The sequence below is a fragment of the Prionailurus bengalensis genome, chromosome B1 (assembly GCF_016509475.1).
Source record: "Prionailurus bengalensis isolate Pbe53 chromosome B1, Fcat_Pben_1.1_paternal_pri, whole genome shotgun sequence".
NCBI classification, from domain to species: domain Eukaryota; kingdom Metazoa; phylum Chordata; class Mammalia; order Carnivora; family Felidae; genus Prionailurus; species Prionailurus bengalensis.
Window position 1 is genome coordinate 194542842 of NC_057344.1, and position 6000 is coordinate 194548841.

Consider the following 6000-nt stretch of genomic DNA (forward strand, 5'->3'; position numbering starts at 1 on the left):
AGAAAACACCCATCAGGAACCCTGCTAAATGAGGGATCGGGATGAAAAATGGAAGAGATTCCAGAAAAAGGGTGTTTCAGAATCTCATGAATTTGAAGTGGGTTATCCAAGGGGAATTTTCATCAAGGCAGTTGGATATGTGGGAAATCACACAGCAAAAGTGGTCTCATCTATCACTACAGCCCAGCACTTAGGTCACCGGCCAGCATATAATCGATCCTCAGTAAATACTGGTTGAGTGAATAAAAGAGAAGGAGAAAAATCAGGGCGAGGGCAAAGATTATGGACTTCAGAGTAAATGAAACTGGGTTTGAGTTTCTAGTTGTGTGACCTGAGACAGGTTATTTTTTCTTAGTCTCAGATTCCCTGTTTATAAAAGGGGTCTGAGTATCCATCCAATAGGAATTAGACATGATTTAACTAAAGTCTAAAGTGAAATCCTTACAACATTAGATTTTCACTAAGATTTGGTTATCAGTGAATGAATGAATGAATGAGTGAGCCAATTAGATGAGAGAGAAGACAAGGAGGAAATGTTCTAGGAAGGCTACATGAGACTCAAGACTCACTATGCCGGCCAAATGGAGCCTGGCTGCTCCTTATCACCTCCCAAAGACCACCCTCTACCTAACGGCCCTGGAGGCATCCCACACACACGGACGGAAGCACTTTCCAAGAAATAGGAGGAAGAAGAAGGCAAAGCTGTTCTTTGGGGCAACCTTTGAGACTTTCTCAACCTGCCTTTCAGTGACCCACCACGGTGCTATCCCTTCATCCCCCACACGTCTACAGCTTGAGTGCTGCAAGCCCCAGTGCACCACTGGCTGCCTGGGTCCTGTCCCTGGGGCGCGCTGTTCCACACGCCACGTGCACACCAGTGATTCCCACATTTGCATCTCCAGCCAGACCTCTCTCTTGACCTCCGGCCTCATTCAGCTTCACTGCTTGAATACCCAAAAGGTGCCTTCAACATCATATACCCAAACACTCTGCCGATCTTCCCCGCACCTCCCCTGCTAATTCTTACCCTTCCATGTCCTTCCTTATGGTAACTCCATCCCTCCCATGAGTCAAGTCAGAACGGTTGCTGGTCATACTTGACTCTTCTCACTGAGCTCATCTAATTCATCTGCCATCTCCACCCACAGAGGATATTCTGAAACATAACATTTTGCCACCTAATCGCTGCCAGTCTGGACCAAGCCCCAACCTGTCCTCTGGATAATTGCAGTAGGGTTCTAACCCATCTCCCTTCCGCTGGCCTTGCCTCCTTGGGTCTGTTCTAGCACAGCAGCAGTGATATCCCTTCCAAAGTACTTGTAGGAGCACCCCCTTCTCTGCTAAAACTACCCAGCTCATCATCTCACTCAGAGTAAATGCCAAAAATTGTCGCAAAGCCTTACAGAAGGCTATAAGCCAGACCCTCACTACTTTCTGACCTAATATCCTATGATATAATCCCTGGGGTGCTCCGCTCCGGCCATCCTGGCCTTGCTGTTCTTGGAATTCACTCTGTACTCTCTTGCCTCAGGCCCTTTGCACTTGCTATTCTCTCTACCTAGAGAACTCCCTTCCTTCAGATGTCAACTCAAATGTCACCCTGGTCCTCAATTTTGCTTTATTTTTCCCATACCACTTCTCTCCACCCGACAGGTAACTATATTTACCTGTTTCGCTTGCTTATCGGTTTCTTGCTGCCTCCCCTCAGAATATAAGCTCCCTGAGAGCAGACTTTATTTTGGTCACTTTATTTTGCTGTTCCTCCAGCATTTTGCAAAAAGTGTAGCTCTAGATACCTGTTTAACTCTAGGGCAAAACCTTGGTTTGCGAGCATAATTCATTCCGGAAACGTGCTTGTAATCCAAAGCACTTGTAGAGCAAAGAGAATTTCCCCATAAGAGATCACGGAAACTCAGATGATTCGTTCCACAGCCCAAAAATATTCATATAAAAATGATTACAATACTGTAAAATAATACAAAAGAATAAGAAAATACAAAATACAAAGAAAAATAAACACATTAACGTGTACTTGCCTTTGAAAACCTTTGTGGCTGGTATGAGGGAGACAAGAGAGGGGAGGGTGACTGCGTAAAACGACTTTCACTTTCGCTAAGGGAATCACTGCTATCTATTGGCTCAATGGAATCTTTTTCTTTTTGTGCAGCTTTAACAAGGAATCTATCCAATGACACTTGCTTCTGCCTCCTGTTGCGGATTTCATGGAAGTGTGACATCGCATTGTCGTCAAATAGATTCATCGCTCGCACGGCTACAGCCTTATTCATGTGGTGCTTTTCTACAAAATTTTGCACGGTTTCCTACATTTTACACATCTCCCTAATCTCATTTGAAGTGAGGGATTCCTCTGCCTTTTTCTCCTCCTCCTCTGCAGACGAGATGCCGACATAGACTTCTTATAAAATCTTGCAATTTCGGCCACTCGCCCACCTCGTTCATACCTCTCGATGGTTTCCTTCTTAACTTCCACCGTAAATCATCTCCTTCTTCTTACTGCCTTTCTTTTCAAACTTTTTCTGCATGGGGGCCGTTGTGTACTCTTTCATAGATGGTGACCTCACTCCAGTATTAACAAACTCTTGTCATATACTGTTATTTAGTGTAACTGGCAATTAGAGGAAACAGCAGAGGAAAGGGTCTATATCTGCAGGCATCACCTGACCTAAAACGAAGCAAAGCATTCTTAAGCTTCCTCTTGTATGGAAAAGCAAAGGACTGTCCGAGGTGCTTTGAAGCGACAAAAAATACACTACTGCCAGTTGTGGAAACCTTCCGACGTTCTGAAAAATCACTGATTTCTGCCAAACACTGTGGTCTGAGACTGAGTATCCGAGCACAGAAGATAATCACCCACAATCCCACAGAGAGAGAAGAACCATTGGCTCAGTTGTGATCATGTGATATTTGGCATCAGCTACTACTCGTATTGTAAGACATCGCTCGTTTCTCAAGTTAAAATTTATTAGAAATGTTTGCTCATCTTGCAGAACACTCGCAGAGCAAGTTACTTGCCATCCAAGGTTTTACCGTATGTTTGAAAAAACAATGTAACCACAAGAGAATCAAGAGACAAGATCTCTGTCTGTCAGACAGCCCTCGGCCTCAATTCCCGTTCAGGTGAAAGGTGATTGAGGTTAAAGTGCTTCCGTTAATAAGTCTAAGTGTCCTTATCTGGAGAATAATACTTAAGAAACTCTTATGAATTAAATGAGTCAATAAATATAAAGTAGCAACCTCTCTGCTGGGAACAAAGTCATTGAACAACTATGCTGTTGTTCTTGTTTTGCCGAGATTATTATTATTATTAAACATCATGCCTTCTAAAGGGCACATTGCCTGGTCTCTGGGTTCCTGCCAAAGATGGAAAACTCTGTATTTCTCCCAGCTTATGTGCGTTAAATTATTATGAAGACGCTTTCTTTGTGATTTCCATTCCACTAACCTGATTAGATAGGGGGTTTTGATTTTACGAAAATGTTTTGAAAGGATAAGTGAAGGAGGGGCACCTGGGTGGCTCAGTCAGTTAAGCGTCCGACTTGGGCTCAGGTCATGATCTCACAGTGTGTGAGTTCAAGCCCTGCATCGGGCTCTGTGCTGACAGCTCAGAGCCTGGAACCTGCTTTGGGTTCTGTGTCTCCCTCTCTCTCTGCCCCTCCCCCACTTGCAATCTGTATCTCTCTCTCTCAAAATTGCTGGAAGCCGAGCTACCCAGCCTGAGTGGCAGGGCCGGGGCTGTGGACGGATTGGTGACTGCAGGGCGGCCCGCCGACAGGGAAGCTTCTCGTCCTCCCGCTTTTAGGTAATTTGGCCTTAAAACTACCTGGGGTGTTGTCTGTTGGGGAATTGCCCTCAGCAGACCCCCTGGGAAAAGAACAATTAGGAAGAAAATAAGGTTCTGCAAGAAATTGTGCGGCCTTACGTTTAGCCCTTGCCATCCCCTATGGAGACTCCTCTACTTACAGGAAGGATAGCCTCATCCCTTTGCCAGCAAAGAGCACCTGTGAAGGAGAGACATATGGATTTGAAAGCCCCACTCCGACAACTAAGGAGTGTATCTCTGGGCACAGGTGACTTCAACCCCTAGGCCCACCTGGCCCCCAGAGGCATTCCAGATGATGACTGAACCTAGTGGGTTAAGCTACAGAACGGTTCATTGGTTCCTAGATGCATTGTCTCTCTCGGAATGTATGAGGCACGGGTTTCTAAGGTTTTCTCGGCCCCTTTCTGGCACCTCGGACCGAGGCCAACACATTGTTCTTCTGGCCTCATGTGGTTAGGAGGTCATGTCCCTGTAACTGTCCTGCTTGAGGTGTTGAGAAATGGAGGGCCTTTCACGAGAACAGCAAAGCGAATGCTTTGTACATTATAGATAAATGCAGATGCATAATGGGATAATGTAAGAAATTAATCGATAATCAAAGGGTATGCGGGAAAGTTAGGGGAAAATCGCCATGTTATTTCTTAAAGGTTGTTTACACATAGGAACATTCTCAAAATTAGGTAATGTAGAAAAACACAGATGGCGTATGTTCCAAGGAAATTGCTAGCAAATATAATGCCACGTTTGCTACAATAAATCGGCCAGTTCAACACACTGCTGTTGCCTGTGTCCATTTTTATTTTCGTTTTAGTTTTTTATTTTAGTTTTTTATTTTCCAGTGTTTTATTTTAGTTTTATTTTATTTTCACCGATGCCGTTCTTCCTTCGGGAACCCCTGGACCTGCTGGAGCTGGCCTCGGGCAAAAAATAAATACACATTAAAAAAGAAAAAAGGATAAGTGAAGGAACACATCAGTGTAGCGTGGACCCCAAATAATCTGATTGCTGAGAACAGGAAAGACGCTTAGCCAGCAGAGGGGCCAGGACAGAGTGGGGGTCTGCAAGGAGAAATCAGAAAGGACCAGAGCAGGCTGCCTTCTCTGGGAGGCAAGAAGCAAAGGGCCCCGTTTTCCAGAAGGGGTGCCAGTTCTGGCCCGTGGCTCAGAGCTCTTGCCGGGCTTACCATCTCCTCCGGGTGAGTTGAGGGGGGTGGGGTGAGAGGCTCAGAGGAGCTGTGCATTTGCAGGCAGACCGGCTTGGAGGCAAGAGCCTGGGCGCTGGTCCCTGAGATATGGATTTGGATCCTGACTTTGCTGCTTACTAGCTGTGCCACCCTGGCGTGTTCCACAACGTTTCAGAGACCCCGCTTCCTTCATCCAGCAAGTGCGACTGAGTGCCTTCTGTGTGCTGGCCACCAGGGGCAACGGGATAAGTCACCAGAATAGCCAGTGTTTACGGAGCGTGGACCGCAAGCCAGGCCCTGCTCTGCCCATGTGTATTATCTCCTTTAATCCTCAGAATCCCTCACAAGGAGGCACTACCCTTCTTCCTCTGAAGGAGCCGAGGAAGTTAGGAAACTCGCTCGAGGTCATAGTATCAGACGTGGAAGTCAAGTCGAAGCGTTCTGGCTGCAGGGGCCCTTCATTTGGCCACTAGAGCACTTTCGAAAGCTGGAAGCTCCAGTGTAAACATGCCATGGGGCTGGAAGCATCGTGTAGGGCCAACTGGTGGGGTGGGAAGTGCAATCAGCTTAGGCAGCAAGTGTAGCCGGAGGAGGGGGAGGAGTGGTCGCAAGGTCAGAGAAGCCTTCCCTAAAGACATGATGGTGGAGATCAGACCTTTAGGGAAAGGGGGTTCCCTGGGCAAACCAAATGTGCACAGAGAGTGGCCCCTGCGGAGCTTGGAGAGACTCTCTCAACCGTCATCATAAAAGGACCAAAACATTGCTCAGCAGTCCTGGCCACACAGGGGTCTCTGATTCAATCCCTGGTCTCCTGCAGCCTCGCCTGCACAAAGAGGCAGCACGCCTTTAGGTGTGGGGGTCCTAGGTGTCCTGGGGACAGACTCTCCCCTATTAGAGAACAACTGGACAACAGGGAAATTGTGACACATCCTCAGGGTGCACAGTGCATTCCACACCGCGGAGGGCCTGGGGTGGA